This window comes from Haliotis cracherodii, unplaced genomic scaffold (genome assembly GCF_022045235.1).
Source record: "Haliotis cracherodii isolate W230 unplaced genomic scaffold, xgHalCrac1.p SCAF_40, whole genome shotgun sequence".
In the NCBI taxonomy this organism is placed as follows: Eukaryota; Metazoa; Mollusca; class Gastropoda; order Lepetellida; family Haliotidae; genus Haliotis; species Haliotis cracherodii.
Window position 1 is genome coordinate 1595581 of NW_027266298.1, and position 18026 is coordinate 1613606.

Consider the following 18026-nt stretch of genomic DNA (forward strand, 5'->3'; position numbering starts at 1 on the left):
GACTAAAATTACTCCCAAAACTCCAAAAAGCCTTACCCCTAAATTTTGATTCAAAAGATTTTGCAATATTTAAACAATAAACATGGGTCTCTTGGAGAAATAGAAAATCAACACAATGAGCATGGAAGAAATGAGATAATAGATTTGACTTCGAAGAGTCATCTAACAGCCCATTACAATTAAGTGAAACAAAATTGTACATAATTAGAAGGTTGTTTGGTCACTAATAGAAGATACAACATCAAGAAATAACAAATACACAAAACACAACTCAAAGACAAAATGCAACAAGAAAAATCAGCAGAACAAGAAAGAATCAACATCAATACTTCCAAATGAAAAAAGACAAAAAGATAAGCCATGTAATGAAGCACAAACAAGGGAAAATACCCCCCCAAAAAAACAAACATGGAAAAAACGAATACAATAACCCACCCCAAAAATACCCCTTGAACAAAAAACAAACTTACCATAAACAGGACGCGACTGTGAGAAAAGACAAAAGCATGTAGAATTAATTTCAGAAAAGGAAATAAGATTAAAAAGCTCATGACAAAAGAACATGTAAATGACACAACCCCCCAAAGTATGAAAACGAAAAACAAACCAGTAAAAAAACAGCCAAAAACGCAAGTTTCATGCCCAGCGAGCACCCCCCAACCCCACACCACCCCCCCACCCCACACCCACCCCCCCGGAAAAACAAACCACCCCCAGACACAAAGCACCACCCTCCCAACAAAAAACAAAACATGACCCAACCAATATAAAAAGTCCCTAAGCACATACCGCAAAATCATCAAAAACCAAGACGAATCTACAACAAACCCAACCAGCAAACAGAAAAAATGCAAAAATACACACTCCCACGGTGGGGAGGACCTGGCAGTCACAACAAAGTCCATTATCCTAAAGCAAAGTCCGGGGACAAACATGGGTCGTTAACGGGTTGGAAACACAAAATCCCGACTATTAGGGGGGGTCATGCACGTCCACATGTGTAATTCTACGCTTCGTAGAGGGAGATCTGTCCACCGATACTGAGGCAGCATCCGCCACCCCCTGGGGCATAGAAGACCCTTTTCGCTGCTTTTTACGTGAGCGATTACGTCCAGAGTGGGGGACCTGAAAGTCCGGTTCAGGAGGAAGGTCAACGTCATCGTCACTTGTTGCCTCCAGTGATGACACGGCAGCCACCTCCGCAAAAGATTTCTTGCTACCAGGGGCACCCACACCGTCCACACACAACATAACAGTGTCATCATCCAAAATGGCCTGATCCCCCTCCTGGCTGAAAGCCGGGGGTAGGGACTCACCATCAGACCCCTCAGGAACATCAGCCGTGGGGGTCACAGCAGTATCCTTACCCGGCACCGGCAACATTGACACCTCTTCTAACAATGCTGCCTCCCTAGCCTTCCTGTTCCTAAAGCTGTCCGGACAATCCGCCCTACTGTGTCCGAGTTTGTAGCACCTTAAGCAGATAGGCATTCTGCCAGGCGCAGTAATCAACATGGAGACCCTGTCTCCCAGGCGTACAATATAGGGAATCCGTTCTTTACCCTCTTGATTCAACTTAATCCGGAGAATCCTAACACCCGTTTTCAATGCAGCCCCATCAATGATAATGGTCTCACTAGATATTTCCAAAATATCTCCATATTTCTGGAAGAAAGTGCGAAGGAACTGATCCTTCACCACCCCATGTACCCAGTGGATCCTAAGATCCATAATCTCAACTTCATAGCTGGTAAAATGAAGTGTTAAATGTTCAAGGCGCAAAATCTGAGATTCGAGTAAGAGCCTAGCACGGTTTTCCTTCCAAAATGTTACAAACCATACACCCATCTTTTCAGTCTTCCAGACAGATTCTAGTTCATTTGTCCGGAGCCCCTTAAATGCCAATTTTAAAATCCTCACCAAGTCCTCTCGGTCAACACGTCCACCCTCCGATTCAACGCGCACAGTCCTCCTGGAAGCAGAAGCATCATAATAGCCACTGGCGATGGGAGGGGCGATAACAGCTCCACGGAACGCCATGGTGAATTAAGGAGAGGGGGGAGACCCGAAGGTCACACAGTTGCTAAGCAACTGATGCCCCACCGTTGACCTGTCAAGAGAAAATGGGGGGAGACCCGAAAGCCACACAGTTGCAAAGCAACTGATGCCCCACCGTAGACCTGAGGAACAAGCACAAAGGTTAAACAGTATGAACAAAGCAATGAAACATGTAAATAGCAACACTCTGAAAGAGTAAACAATCGCAACAATCAAATGCATAAACCAAACACCTGATCTTGGCCAAAAGGCCGAGAAGCGATGCCGGCTGCCGGCTTGCGCCGCCAAAGTACATCTACTGACACAACATACCATTTAGGGGCTGTTTATTTACATGAAGCGCTTAAAATCATTGGCCAGCAATATTACAGGCGCCAATCTGTAAAAATGTTGACAGCACACGAGTGCGACACCCGACTGCAAGACGTTTGTGGAGATTTTCAGCGTCTTTGATGAATGTAAAAATGGAGTAAATAGACCCATTTTGCTATGTATAAAGAGAGCGCCGATAAAGCATGGCCAGACGTTGGGTAAACGTCCTGCAGCGACCCAGTCCAACGTGAATACCGGCCGCGACATTAGGACTTAATGAGTGGAGTCGGGGAGGCAAGGGGAGACAGGCCAGCTTGAATTAGCTTGGGCCCGACTTTGACAGAGTCGGGCGTGGGTAAGAGTGACATTCCCATCCAAATTGCCCCAATGTATTAAATAAACTAAAGGTAAAGATACTTAAGGTGTCCAGCAAAGCTAAAAATGAATGAATTGCATGAAAAATTGCATTGAAGACAAAAAAACCGACTGAACTGTAATGAATATTGGAAAATGAACTCACTTGCACAAAGTGTAATGACGCGTCAGGCGCGTGTGTAGTTCTTTAAACATCTATTTAGGGGGGGATGCGACGTTGAAAACGTCTTGTAGTGACGAAGCAGACTGTTGTTGTGACAGAGTGATTGTCTAGACGTCATATCCGGCGTGCGGCGTCATGGGCGACGGCCTTGGTTACGGGGGACTGTATGTAGCTGAAAGTTGAAAAATGCTACTTTTACAAACTTGTAGGGGTTGGTGTGGTTAAGGGACGGACTGCACGTGTGAACAGGTATATGTCTAAGGTTTCAAAGTAATAAAATATGGTATCTATTGAGAAGTAAGGGCGAAAAACGGAGCGGCAGTGCCAAATAAGACGAATGTGAAGATGTAGGCAAAGCTGAGAGTTCTAATTTTTGATTGAAATATGAGTGGTGGGCCATTCCCGGAGGTACTGCAATACCGGGTCAACCCGTGATGAGGGCGGAGCAAGCCCCGTGGCACCTCATCCCATTCTAAAAATCAGTTTAATATCGATGTCTCCATTAGGAGACGTATCAGATATTAAGCTGATAAGAACAGATACTTTTTTTTTTTTTTTTTTTTTTTTTAATAAGACAATTTAATCAGTTGGAAAAATACAAATGCAGACAGCGCAATAACTACCAACCTACGAAATTAAAAAACCATATCACAGAGGTGTAGGTTGGTAGCACTAACATTAGCAGCTAAAGAAGAAAAACAGAACATTAGTAATAAGGTCACTTCATGAGAACGACACATAAGTGAGAAAAGAAAACCTAAAGTCCAAGGAACAAGTCCAAAACAGCACACGTGCTCCAGAACGGGAAAATGAAACCAGGCCTATAGCCGTCTAGGCACAAAACAGGCACAACAGGGTTCACAACTTCGAAGCAGATCGAATCTCTTCTTCTGTCAAGGACATAGTGTAGAAAGTATTCTTTTGGACGCCCAGAGACTGTAGAGTCACTTTGTTCTGATGCACTTTAAGAGTGAGAAGGAGACGAACGGCATCCCGGATTTCTGGTCGCTGATCTTGGGGAAAGGAACGTACACAATTCGTAACATCGTACTTCTTCTCGGTGACCTTGTAGCACCCACGAGCTTCATCCCAAAAGAGCTTGACAAGAAAGGTCCACTTTTTACGTAAGAGATGGAGTCCCTTCTTGTGTTCCTCCTGCCACCTTGGGTTCACATAGACCGGAAAGGAAGTCAAGTCAAAGGGGTCCTTTTGTGGAAGAAAACGATCCTGATGTGTAACTGTTTGCTGCAGATTAGTCTCACTGGTGGAAGGCGACGCAGATTCCAGGACAGAGTCCTCACTATCCGGCAGAGAACCACCTTCATCTTCAGGGCAACGGACACTTGGAACACTGTCTTGACTAGAATCAACAGTCACTTGGGACGCCGTATAATCCATCTCCATTTGATCAGCCCAGCTCAAATGACCAAAGTCATCGTGCACATCCAGTACAGAATCCTTCATCTTTTTCCCATCATCCATGTCAGAATCTGAGGTAACCTGTGGCTGTTTCCTCTTAATCCCTGTCGCTGTATCCACTGTCACAGCTGGCACAGTAGGAGTCACAATCTGCGCAGAATCCAATTCAGCAATAAGCAATCCATCATCAGAAGCACTCTCCTCCAGAACTGGGAGCTCCACACTCACATCGGGGACTGGCACTACAACCGGAGACACAGTAGGCGGTTTCCTGCTGGGAATCTGCTCATGACACTTGGAACGTATATGACCATACGTGTGACACCTTAAACACAAGGGCAGGCGGCCCGGAGTCGTAATCAACATGGACTGTTTTCCAAACTTAACAATATGAGGAATCCCATCTAACCCAGTATCTGCAAGTTCCAGCTTCACATAACGAACACCAGAGATCAACTGGTCACCGTCGACGAGTTTCTTCTCCCACCAAACGTCCAACACTTTTCCGAACTGAGAGAAGTAATCCTTCAGGAATGAGTTCATAATAGTAGCGTGGAGCCAGTGAATCCGTAACACAACAACCTGTGCACCGTAACGAGAGAACGTAAGAGTATTAGTCCCATAGTCCACAGTCTCCAATCTCTGTAAAGTGTCCACCATCACACCGGACCGAAATGTCACATAATACTGACCCGATTTTTCTGTATTCCAGATGCCTACACAGTCCTTAGTACTGAAGGAGGGAACCTGGGCCTTGAGAACCTGGAGAAGGTCATCCTTGGACACATTCCGCTGCTGAGAGTCGACTCGGACGGTACGAGCAGCATAGTCGAGATCCAGGTACTTGTCTGGAATCTCACCAGCTTGCACAGCACTGACGAACGCCATGGTAGAGAGGAGGGGGGAGACCACTGAAGGCCACACACCTGTAAAACAGGTGATGCCCGCCCGTAGACCTGGTGGAGTAGAGAGAAGAGTCAATAAAAATCACAAGCAGCACATCAATGAAACAAACAATGCAAAAGTCACTGAGTACACTCCATAGGGAGTTGATCACAATTTGGTTTGGCTAAGACACTACACTTTGATCTTAGCCAAAAGGCCGAGAAGCGATGCCGGCTGCCGGCTTGCGCCGCCAAAGTACATCTACTGACACAACATACCATTTAGGGGCTGTTTATTTACATGAAGCGCTTAAAATCATTGGCCAGCAATATTACAGGCGCCAATCTGTAAAAATGTTGACAGCACACGAGTGCGACACCCGACTGCAAGACGTTTGTGGAGATTTTCAGCGTCTTTGATGAATGTAAAAATGGAGTAAATAGACCCATTTTGCTATGTATAAAGAGAGCGCCGATAAAGCATGGCCAGACGTTGGGTAAACGTCCTGCAGCGACCCAGTCCAACGTGAATACCGGCCGCGACATTAGGACTTAATGAGTGGAGTCGGGGAGGCAAGGGGAGACAGGCCAGCTTGAATTAGCTTGGGCCCGACTTTGACAGAGTCGGGCGTGGGTAAGAGTGACATTCCCATCCAAATTGCCCCAATGTATTAAATAAACTAAAGGTAAAGATACTTAAGGTGTCCAGCAAAGCTAAAAATGAATGAATTGCATGAAAAATTGCATTGAAGACAAAAAAACCGACTGAACTGTAATGAATATTGGAAAATGAACTCACTTGCACAAAGTGTAATGACGCGTCAGGCGCGTGTGTAGTTCTTTAAACATCTATTTAGGGGGGGATGCGACGTTGAAAACGTCTTGTAGTGACGAAGCAGACTGTTGTTGTGACAGAGTGATTGTCTAGACGTCATATCCGGCGTGCGGCGTCATGGGCGACGGCCTTGGTTACGGGGGACTGTATGTAGCTGAAAGTTGAAAAATGCTACTTTTACAAACTTGTAGGGGTTGGTGTGGTTAAGGGACGGACTGCACGTGTGAACAGGTATATGTCTAAGGTTTCAAAGTAATAAAATATGGTATCTATTGAGAAGTAAGGGCGAAAAACGGAGCGGCAGTGCCAAATAAGACGAATGTGAAGATGTAGGCAAAGCTGAGAGTTCTAATTTTTGATTGAAATATGAGTGGTGGGCCATTCCCGGAGGTACTGCAATACCGGGTCAACCCGTGATGAGGGCGGAGCAAGCCCCGTGGCACCTCATCCCATTCTAAAAATCAGTTTAATATCGATGTCTCCATTAGGAGACGTATCAGATATTAAGCTGATAAGAACAGATACTTTTTTTTTATTTTTTTTTTTATAAAATTTATTGCCGAAATCTAATTTTGTACATGCGCGGACAGCGCTGTCACTGCAGGGCCGCCTAAATATATCACAGTTGTGGGCCCTGCAGTGCTAACAGAGTGACATCTACAAGAAGAGAACATAAGGTACACAAAAAATATACTTAACAGAATGATCAGAGCCAAACAACCAGAATTATAACAGTAAGCAAAATACCACACAGAAACAGTAAGGTAATGGTAAGATGAAAAAGAGATAACATACAGCGAAAGGAGCAAAATTATGGCAACAAGAACAACACCAACCACACAAACATTTGATAAAAATGCCAGTTGCAATTTGCAGATGCGGGGCAAGTGGACAAGCAAAGTGAAACAACATGAAATACCATGAAATGGACAATCAACAATAATAATTAAACTAAACAATACAACAGCAACAAAATAGAAGCAAAATATGGTTTACACATTGTGTTTGAGAGTATGATCAGCATCAACAGAACAAAAAAGTGAAGAAGAAAGCCAATAATCAGAAAAAGTAGAAAATGAAAAACGACAAAAGTCAACCCTGATACGTGTCCTAAGGAAAGACAAAAAACGCAACATGATATCATTTCCATTCAATTTTTTATGCTCAAATTTATTAGAATTTCGGACAAGCCAAATGGAATATTTTGCTAATGTCAAAAGATAAATACAGAGCGATTTCCGGTGGGAATTTGGAATTTTCGGTATTAAAGTAAACCGAATTACCTCAGTACTTCGTTTCATGAGCCCAAACGATAAATGATCTAACCACTTGAAAACGATATCCCACAACACATCAACACACTGGCAATAGATAAAAAGATGATCGGAAGTTTCTATTGCCAAACGACAGAGAGGACAGTTTGGAGTGACAGACATACCCCGGGCATAAAGAGCATACCCTAAAGGAAGAGAATCATAGATGAGACGATAGTTGACAGATTTGGAAAGTGGATCCACAAAATGATTATGTAAATTAAGCCAAACATGACGAAAAGGAATACGTGGATACAACAACTCAATTTTATTTTCCACAACAGTTTGCAATAAACAGACATAAAACTGTTTAGAAGTGAACCGAAACATATCTATCAGAAAATGAGAATGAACGGCCTCAAACCGTTTAAGAGCCAAAAAGCAATGCTGGTAGAAAATAGGCATCGTCTCAGAATGAGGAAAAAGTAACGAAGCAAAAGCAGAGCAATAGTGACGTAAGGACATCCCTAGCCAATACTTAGCAAAAAACGTCCACTTAGCTGAAAAATGAGTTAACAGATTTTGAATGTGTCGTAAATAGAAAGAAAATAATTTTGATTGGATGTGAACAACACCCAAACCCCCATCTAAAACAGTTTTATGACACACTGACCTCCGAATGGGTTCAGCAGTGGAGCTCCAAATAAACCGAAAAGTCTCCCTCTGAAAGAGTTCAACATAATGTTTAGAAAACGGTGTTACCGCCCCACGGTACCACAACTTAGATAAGGCCATGACATTGCACACAACAGTTTTACCAAAAATAGAAATAGAGCGTCCCTTTGTTACATTTAAAACAGACCGAAATTTAGATAGTATAGGATAAAATTGATCGTCCGCACTGACATTCCTGCCTGTCATAATACCAACAATTTTAGAATGCTCGATCCAAGAGATACCAAAAGGATGATCCGATCTACTACGCCACTTACCCACAAAAATGCCATGAGTTTTAGCAAGATTCAATTTGGAGCCTGACGCTTTACCATAAAAAGAATAAGCAGCCAAAAGATGACCAATAGAAGCGTCAGAAGTACAAAACCCCAGCCCATCATCAGCAAAAGCAGATATCTTAGCTGAATCATCAGTACCAGGTAGTTTTACACCTGAAATTTGTGATTTTTTACGTATATAATTTAACAGAGGTTCCAGTGCTAATACATACAAGGATGGAGATAAACCACACCCCTGCCGGACAGACCTCGTTACTGGAAAAGGCTGTGAAATGTGCTGATTAATTAAAATCGCACTAGAAATGTCCGTATAAAGAATTTTGACCCATTTTTTGAAATTTGGACCAAAACCAAAAGCGTCCAATACTTTAAACAAAAATTGATGAGAGACTCTATCAAAAGCCTTCTCCTGGTCTAAACTAATAAAGGCACAAGGCAGATCTTTCTGATCCACATAATCCAGCACATTACGAATAAGGTGACAATTGTCATGAATAGAACGGCCCGGAACAGCACAAGTTTGATCTACATGCACGATACTACCTATAACCTTGCCTAAACGTGTGCACAGTAATTTTGAGATCAATTTCACATCAACATTTAACAATGAGATAGGACGCCAATTACGGACATTTTCCGCATTATTCATGTCCTTACACAGGAGAGAAATATAGGACGTTTTAGAAGAAGCAGGAAGAGTATGTTCCTGAAAAGACAGCTGAACAACACGAAGAAGGACATCACCGAGAACATCAAAATTAGAAACATAAAATTCCTTAGTAAGCCCATCCGGACCAGGAGATTTATCATTCTCCATAGCCTTAAGGGTGTTTAGAATTTCATCACGAGATATATCTCCTTCCAGTGAGGCCGAATCAACCGAATCAAGTGTAGGTAAATCAGCAAGGAATTCGGTACAAATTTCATCATCAATGGGTTCATAACCAAAAAGATCACTATAAAAATCAACAAAAACACCCATGATCTCACGAGAGGTAGACAACTTATTCCCAAAAGGGTCTAAAATAGAAGAAATAGATTTACGTTTTCCCCTCTGTGATTCCTTGCGTAAAAAGTAACTGGAAGGTCGTTCACCAATTTCAAGGTCTTTAGCCTTAGATCGGACTAAATTACCTCTGAATTCCAAAATTTCCAAATCGTGAAGTTGTTTTTTAACAGCCGCAATTTGGTCAGAATAAAGTCCAGGATGTAAAGATTCAGCTTGGCATAAATTCTTATACTCATATACCAAATCCTTACGAAGGGATGCCTGCTGCGATTTACGAACTTTGGCAAATAATTGGAGAAAGGACTTTATTTCTAATTTAAAAGCATCCCACCAATCTAAAGATATAGAAGCCAAAGGGGGAACATGATTGAAACAAAAGCCAGCAAAGAGAGCTTTAAATGAATTATCCAATAAAGAGTTGTTACATTTAAAATATCCAGGACCAAAACTTATGCCAGCAAAATCCTTCAGCTTAAAAGACACATAATCATGATCAGAAAAACTACATGGAGATATGTCCGCAGACACAAGAGAACAGCGAAGAGAAGAGGAAATATAAAAACGGTCCAGACGAGATCCGACGCCGGCTGTATTGCGCCATGATACCGCCACAGAACCAGGAAATTTGGAGCGATAGACATCAAAGAGAGAAAAATCAGAGACCCATTGTTTAAGCAGATGAGACCCCGCCTGAACAACACCCCTACCACCTATCTTATCCAAAGCAACATTTAGAACACAATTAAAATCCCCACCTAAAATCACAAGCTTATTCGTTACAAAATATTTAGAAATAGTATGGAAAAAATTAACCCTATCGGCAGGAATATTGGGAGCATAAATATTAATAAACCGGACATTAAAGCCATCAATATTTAAATCCACAACCAATAATCTCCCCTCCATATCAAAATAAAAATAATCAACAACGAAATTAAGTTTAGAAGAAACAATAAACCCCACACCACGACTAAAATTGCTCCCAAAACTCCAAAAGGCCTTCCCATTAAATTTAGACTCGAAAGACTTAGCAATTGCCAAATTATACACATGGGTCTCCTGAAGAAATAGAAAATCAATGCCGTCAGTGACAAAAGAATGAGACAATAAATTTAATTTAACAGAATCATCTAAAAGTCCATTGCAATTAATTGACACAAAATTGTACATAAAAAGTGGTTGTGTGGAGAATATACAGAAGGCAAAAAGGATATAATACTAACAAAATACAACACAAAGACCATACTAAAAGAACACACAATGATGAAATACAAAAATGCAGAAGCAAACAGCAACGAAATACAAAAACAACTAGGAAAAGGAAGAAAAAAAACAAACATGAAACAAACCCAAAATACAACAAAATTTTTGAAAATAAAACATACCTTAAGGATGAGATGACTGCAAAACAAGGATATAATAGACAAAGAAACCCAAAACACCAAAGAAAAAATTTAAAGAGAGAACTGTAAACTAATATGCAAATATCCCCAACCCAGTTAATACGAAAACACAATACCAAGTAAAAGAAAATTTCCCAGAATGCTACAGCCATACCCCCCAACAATTCTACCACCCCCAACAAATCCACCACCACCCCCTCAAACCCCAAGACAGGGCAACAGCCAACACGCAGCACAACCAGCACACACATACAAAAGACAGATAAAAAAGAAAGTATACACTCCCTACATAGGGAGAACCTGGCGAACGAAATTAAGGCCATCGAGCTAACTCGTAAATGATGGACATAGCAACAATTCGTTATCTGGGCACAAATATACATCATACAATTTATGGGGGATCTTCAGGTTCAAACACTGTCTCAGACCTGCGCGACCCAGAAGGGGACCGAGACACTGCAGCCGCAGCAGCATCAGCTACCCCCGGAGGGATGCAGGATACCCGCAACCTTTTTCCCGCTGAGCCCCCCTGGGATTTAGAACGCGCACGTGACTTTGATGGGACCGTTTGCCACACATGTGGATCAATAAGAGCAAGGATGTCATCAGCCCCATCCTGGGAATCCATAGGGTCCTGAGAAGGTAATGGAGAAACGGCAGCGACCTCTGAATATGTGGGGCGGCTGGGAACACTCCCACCCTCACCCACAACCGCACCCTCACCCTCACCTTCACCCTCATCATCACCCTCACACTCAAGAGCACAGTCACCGTCACTGTCACTTGTCCCAACAACATCGCCGTTAACCCCAGGCACAGGAGCACCCATACTGGTGTCAATGATCAGTGTCTCAGAGGAAATCCCCACCACACTGGGCAATTCCCCTTCCCCACCCACATCAGGGCCAGGCTGAGCATTAGAAGTCACATCATTCAAACTTACATCCTTAGAAGCGCCAGGCATCTCGGGCTTACGGCGATTGCGATAACTGTTCGGGCAATCAGGACGGGTATGGCCTAGATGGTAGCATCTGAGGCAGACAGGTAAGCGGCCAGGCGCAGTGATAAGCATGGACATCCTGTCCCCTAACCGAACAATGTAAGGGACACTGTCCGCGTTGGCTTTATCAAGCTGAAGTTGGACGATCCTAACCCCCGAATGAACTGGGGCACCCCCCACCAACACAGTCTCCGCCGAAACAGAGAGCACAGTCCCATACCGGGAAAAATAGTTCCGGAGAAACTGGTCTGAGACAACATCATGGATCCAATGGATACGGAGATCAACCACTTCTTTGTCATAAGGGGAAAACTCTATCTTGACATCTTGATATGTCACTGAGCCGGCAAGTAGGAGAAGCCGTGCCCGGTTCTCAAGCCGAAATGTCACAAACCAGGTACCCGAAGCTTCTGTTTTCCATATGGACTGAATTTCACGAGCCTGAATTGAGTTATGTGTGGCAGCTTGAAGAATTTCCAAAATGTTTTCTCTATCAAAGTTACGAATTACGGATTTTACACGTACCGTATTGGCGCACCGCCTCTTATCCAAAAAGTGCACTGGTACTGCCGGGGAAACCGTTGCCGCATGGTAAGCCATGGGGGGAGACCCGAAGGTCACACGGCAACTAAAAGTTACCGATGCCCACCCGTAGACCTGGAGAAGGAAAGTACAAATGTAAACCAAAAAGCACACAAGACAAAAATCACATATAATACACAAAATCACCCTACAAAGGACTCTAGTTTCTCGCTTCGCAAATGCAATAACCGATACTGCACTTTGACGCAAGCCAAAAGGCCGAGAAGCGATGCCGGCTGCCGGCTTGCGCCGCCAAAGTACATCTACTGACACAACATACCATTTAGGGGCTGTTTATTTACATGAAGCGCTTAAAATCATTGGCCAGCAATATTACAGGCGCCAATCTGTAAAAATGTTGACAGCACACGAGTGCGACACCCGACTGCAAGACGTTTGTGGAGATTTTCAGCGTCTTTGATGAATGTAAAAATGGAGTAAATAGACCCATTTTGCTATGTATAAAGAGAGCGCCGATAAAGCATGGCCAGACGTTGGGTAAACGTCCTGCAGCGACCCAGTCCAACGTGAATACCGGCCGCGACATTAGGACTTAATGAGTGGAGTCGGGGAGGCAAGGGGAGACAGGCCAGCTTGAATTAGCTTGGGCCCGACTTTGACAGAGTCGGGCGTGGGTAAGAGTGACATTCCCATCCAAATTGCCCCAATGTATTAAATAAACTAAAGGTAAAGATACTTAAGGTGTCCAGCAAAGCTAAAAATGAATGAATTGCATGAAAAATTGCATTGAAGACAAAAAAACCGACTGAACTGTAATGAATATTGGAAAATGAACTCACTTGCACAAAGTGTAATGACGCGTCAGGCGCGTGTGTAGTTCTTTAAACATCTATTTAGGGGGGGATGCGACGTTGAAAACGTCTTGTAGTGACGAAGCAGACTGTTGTTGTGACAGAGTGATTGTCTAGACGTCATATCCGGCGTGCGGCGTCATGGGCGACGGCCTTGGTTACGGGGGACTGTATGTAGCTGAAAGTTGAAAAATGCTACTTTTACAAACTTGTAGGGGTTGGTGTGGTTAAGGGACGGACTGCACGTGTGAACAGGTATATGTCTAAGGTTTCAAAGTAATAAAATATGGTATCTATTGAGAAGTAAGGGCGAAAAACGGAGCGGCAGTGCCAAATAAGACGAATGTGAAGATGTAGGCAAAGCTGAGAGTTCTAATTTTTGATTGAAATATGAGTGGTGGGCCATTCCCGGAGGTACTGCAATACCGGGTCAACCCGTGATGAGGGCGGAGCAAGCCCCGTGGCACCTCATCCCATTCTAAAAATCAGTTTAATATCGATGTCTCCATTAGGAGACGTATCAGATATTAAGCTGATAAGAACAGATACTTTTTTTTTTTTTTTTTTTTTATAAAATTTATTGCCGAAATCTAATTTTGTACATGCGCGGACAGCGCTGTCACTGCAGGGCCGCCTAAATATATCACAGTTGTGGGCCCTGCAGTGCTAACAGAGTGACATCTACAAGAAGAGAACATAAGGTACACAAAAAATATACTTAACAGAATGATCAGAGCCAAACAACCAGAATTATAACAGTAAGCAAAATACCACACAGAAACAGTAAGGTAATGGTAAGATGAAAAAGAGATAACATACAGCGAAAGGAGCAAAATTATGGCAACAAGAACAACACCAACCACACAAACATTTGATAAAAATGCCAGTTGCAATTTGCAGATGCGGGGCAAGTGGACAAGCAAAGTGAAACAACATGAAATACCATGAAATGGACAATCAACAATAATAATTAAACTAAACAATACAACAGCAACAAAATAGAAGCAAAATATGGTTTACACATTGTGTTTGAGAGTATGATCAGCATCAACAGAACAAAAAAGTGAAGAAGAAAGCCAATAATCAGAAAAAGTAGAAAATGAAAAACGACAAAAGTCAACCCTGATACGTGTCCTAAGGAAAGACAAAAAACGCAACATGATATCATTTCCATTCAATTTTTTATGCTCAAATTTATTAGAATTTCGGACAAGCCAAATGGAATATTTTGCTAATGTCAAAAGATAAATACAGAGCGATTTCCGGTGGGAATTTGGAATTTTCGGTATTAAAGTAAACCGAATTACCTCAGTACTTCGTTTCATGAGCCCAAACGATAAATGATCTAACCACTTGAAAACGATATCCCACAACACATCAACACACTGGCAATAGATAAAAAGATGATCGGAAGTTTCTATTGCCAAACGACAGAGAGGACAGTTTGGAGTGACAGACATACCCCGGGCATAAAGAGCATACCCTAAAGGAAGAGAATCATAGATGAGACGATAGTTGACAGATTTGGAAAGTGGATCCACAAAATGATTATGTAAATTAAGCCAAACATGACGAAAAGGAATACGTGGATACAACAACTCAATTTTATTTTCCACAACAGTTTGCAATAAACAGACATAAAACTGTTTAGAAGTGAACCGAAACATATCTATCAGAAAATGAGAATGAACGGCCTCAAACCGTTTAAGAGCCAAAAAGCAATGCTGGTAGAAAATAGGCATCGTCTCAGAATGAGGAAAAAGTAACGAAGCAAAAGCAGAGCAATAGTGACGTAAGGACATCCCTAGCCAATACTTAGCAAAAAACGTCCACTTAGCTGAAAAATGAGTTAACAGATTTTGAATGTGTCGTAAATAGAAAGAAAATAATTTTGATTGGATGTGAACAACACCCAAACCCCCATCTAAAACAGTTTTATGACACACTGACCTCCGAATGGGTTCAGCAGTGGAGCTCCAAATAAACCGAAAAGTCTCCCTCTGAAAGAGTTCAACATAATGTTTAGAAAACGGTGTTACCGCCCCACGGTACCACAACTTAGATAAGGCCATGACATTGCACACAACAGTTTTACCAAAAATAGAAATAGAGCGTCCCTTTGTTACATTTAAAACAGACCGAAATTTAGATAGTATAGGATAAAATTGATCGTCCGCACTGACATTCCTGCCTGTCATAATACCAACAATTTTAGAATGCTCGATCCAAGAGATACCAAAAGGATGATCCGATCTACTACGCCACTTACCCACAAAAATGCCATGAGTTTTAGCAAGATTCAATTTGGAGCCTGACGCTTTACCATAAAAAGAATAAGCAGCCAAAAGATGACCAATAGAAGCGTCAGAAGTACAAAACCCCAGCCCATCATCAGCAAAAGCAGATATCTTAGCTGAATCATCAGTACCAGGTAGTTTTACACCTGAAATTTGTGATTTTTTACGTATATAATTTAACAGAGGTTCCAGTGCTAATACATACAAGGATGGAGATAAACCACACCCCTGCCGGACAGACCTCGTTACTGGAAAAGGCTGTGAAATGTGCTGATTAATTAAAATCGCACTAGAAATGTCCGTATAAAGAATTTTGACCCATTTTTTGAAATTTGGACCAAAACCAAAAGCGTCCAATACTTTAAACAAAAATTGATGAGAGACTCTATCAAAAGCCTTCTCCTGGTCTAAACTAATAAAGGCACAAGGCAGATCTTTCTGATCCACATAATCCAGCACATTACGAATAAGGTGACAATTGTCATGAATAGAACGGCCCGGAACAGCACAAGTTTGATCTACATGCACGATACTACCTATAACCTTGCCTAAACGTGTGCACAGTAATTTTGAGATCAATTTCACATCAACATTTAACAATGAGATAGGACGCCAATTACGGACATTTTCCGCATTATTCATGTCCTTACACAGGAGAGAAATATAGGACGTTTTAGAAGAAGCAGGAAGAGTATGTTCCTGAAAAGACAGCTGAACAACACGAAGAAGGACATCACCGAGAACATCAAAATTAGAAACATAAAATTCCTTAGTAAGCCCATCCGGACCAGGAGATTTATCATTCTCCATAGCCTTAAGGGTGTTTAGAATTTCATCACGAGATATATCTCCTTCCAGTGAGGCCGAATCAACCGAATCAAGTGTAGGTAAATCAGCAAGGAATTCGGTACAAATTTCATCATCAATGGGTTCATAACCAAAAAGATCACTATAAAAATCAACAAAAACACCCATGATCTCACGAGAGGTAGACAACTTATTCCCAAAAGGGTCTAAAATAGAAGAAATAGATTTACGTTTTCCCCTCTGTGATTCCTTGCGTAAAAAGTAACTGGAAGGTCGTTCACCAATTTCAAGGTCTTTAGCCTTAGATCGGACTAAATTACCTCTGAATTCCAAAATTTCCAAATCGTGAAGTTGTTTTTTAACAGCCGCAATTTGGTCAGAATAAAGTCCAGGATGTAAAGATTCAGCTTGGCATAAATTCTTATACTCATATACCAAATCCTTACGAAGGGATGCCTGCTGCGATTTACGAACTTTGGCAAATAATTGGAGAAAGGACTTTATTTCTAATTTAAAAGCATCCCACCAATCTAAAGATATAGAAGCCAAAGGGGGAACATGATTGAAACAAAAGCCAGCAAAGAGAGCTTTAAATGAATTATCCAATAAAGAGTTGTTACATTTAAAATATCCAGGACCAAAACTTATGCCAGCAAAATCCTTCAGCTTAAAAGACACATAATCATGATCAGAAAAACTACATGGAGATATGTCCGCAGACACAAGAGAACAGCGAAGAGAAGAGGAAATATAAAAACGGTCCAGACGAGATCCGACGCCGGCTGTATTGCGCCATGATACCGCCACAGAACCAGGAAATTTGGAGCGATAGACATCAAAGAGAGAAAAATCAGAGACCCATTGTTTAAGCAGATGAGACCCCGCCTGAACAACACCCCTACCACCTATCTTATCCAAAGCAACATTTAGAACACAATTAAAATCCCCACCTAAAATCACAAGCTTATTCGTTACAAAATATTTAGAAATAGTATGGAAAAAATTAACCCTATCGGCAGGAATATTGGGAGCATAAATATTAATAAACCGGACATTAAAGCCATCAATATTTAAATCCACAACCAATAATCTCCCCTCCATATCAAAATAAAAATAATCAACAACGAAATTAAGTTTAGAAGAAACAATAAACCCCACACCACGACTAAAATTGCTCCCAAAACTCCAAAAGGCCTTCCCATTAAATTTAGACTCGAAAGACTTAGCAATTGCCAAATTATACACATGGGTCTCCTGAAGAAATAGAAAATCAATGCCGTCAGTGACAAAAGAATGAGACAATAAATTTAATTTAACAGAATCATCTAAAAGTCCATTGCAATTAATTGACACAAAATTGTACATAAAAAGTGGTTGTGTGGAGAATATACAGAAGGCAAAAAGGATATAATACTAACAAAATACAACACAAAGACCATACTAAAAGAACACACAATGATGAAATACAAAAATGCAGAAGCAAACAGCAACGAAATACAAAAACAACTAGGAAAAGGAAGAAAAAAAACAAACATGAAACAAACCCAAAATACAACAAAATTTTTGAAAATAAAACATACCTTAAGGATGAGATGACTGCAAAACAAGGATATAATAGACAAAGAAACCCAAAACACCAAAGAAAAAATTTAAAGAGAGAACTGTAAACTAATATGCAAATATCCCCAACCCAGTTAATACGAAAACACAATACCAAGTAAAAGAAAATTTCCCAGAATGCTACAGCCATACCCCCCAACAATTCTACCACCCCCAACAAATCCACCACCACCCCCTCAAACCC

The 18026-nt window shown here is 41.6% G+C and overlaps 3 non-coding genes and 1 pseudogene across 3 annotated transcripts; all 4 read right to left on the minus strand.

Annotated features, from left to right (window-relative positions):
- Positions 1-3294: 3294 nt before the first annotated feature.
- On the minus strand, positions 3295-3487 carry LOC139441482 (U2 spliceosomal RNA). Its single transcript, XR_011651576.1, has one exon. It is a non-coding gene; the product is annotated as a U2 spliceosomal RNA (small nuclear RNA).
- Positions 3488-5318: 1831 nt separating this feature from the next.
- Positions 5319-5441, minus strand: LOC139441501 (U2 spliceosomal RNA; annotated as a pseudogene).
- Positions 5442-6414: 973 nt separating this feature from the next.
- On the minus strand, positions 6415-6603 carry LOC139441545 (U2 spliceosomal RNA). The gene has a single exon (XR_011651622.1). It is a non-coding gene; the product is annotated as a U2 spliceosomal RNA (small nuclear RNA).
- Positions 6604-13510: 6907 nt separating this feature from the next.
- On the minus strand, positions 13511-13699 carry LOC139441466 (U2 spliceosomal RNA). The gene has a single exon (XR_011651571.1). It is a non-coding gene; the product is annotated as a U2 spliceosomal RNA (small nuclear RNA).
- Positions 13700-18026: the final 4327 nt, after the last annotated feature.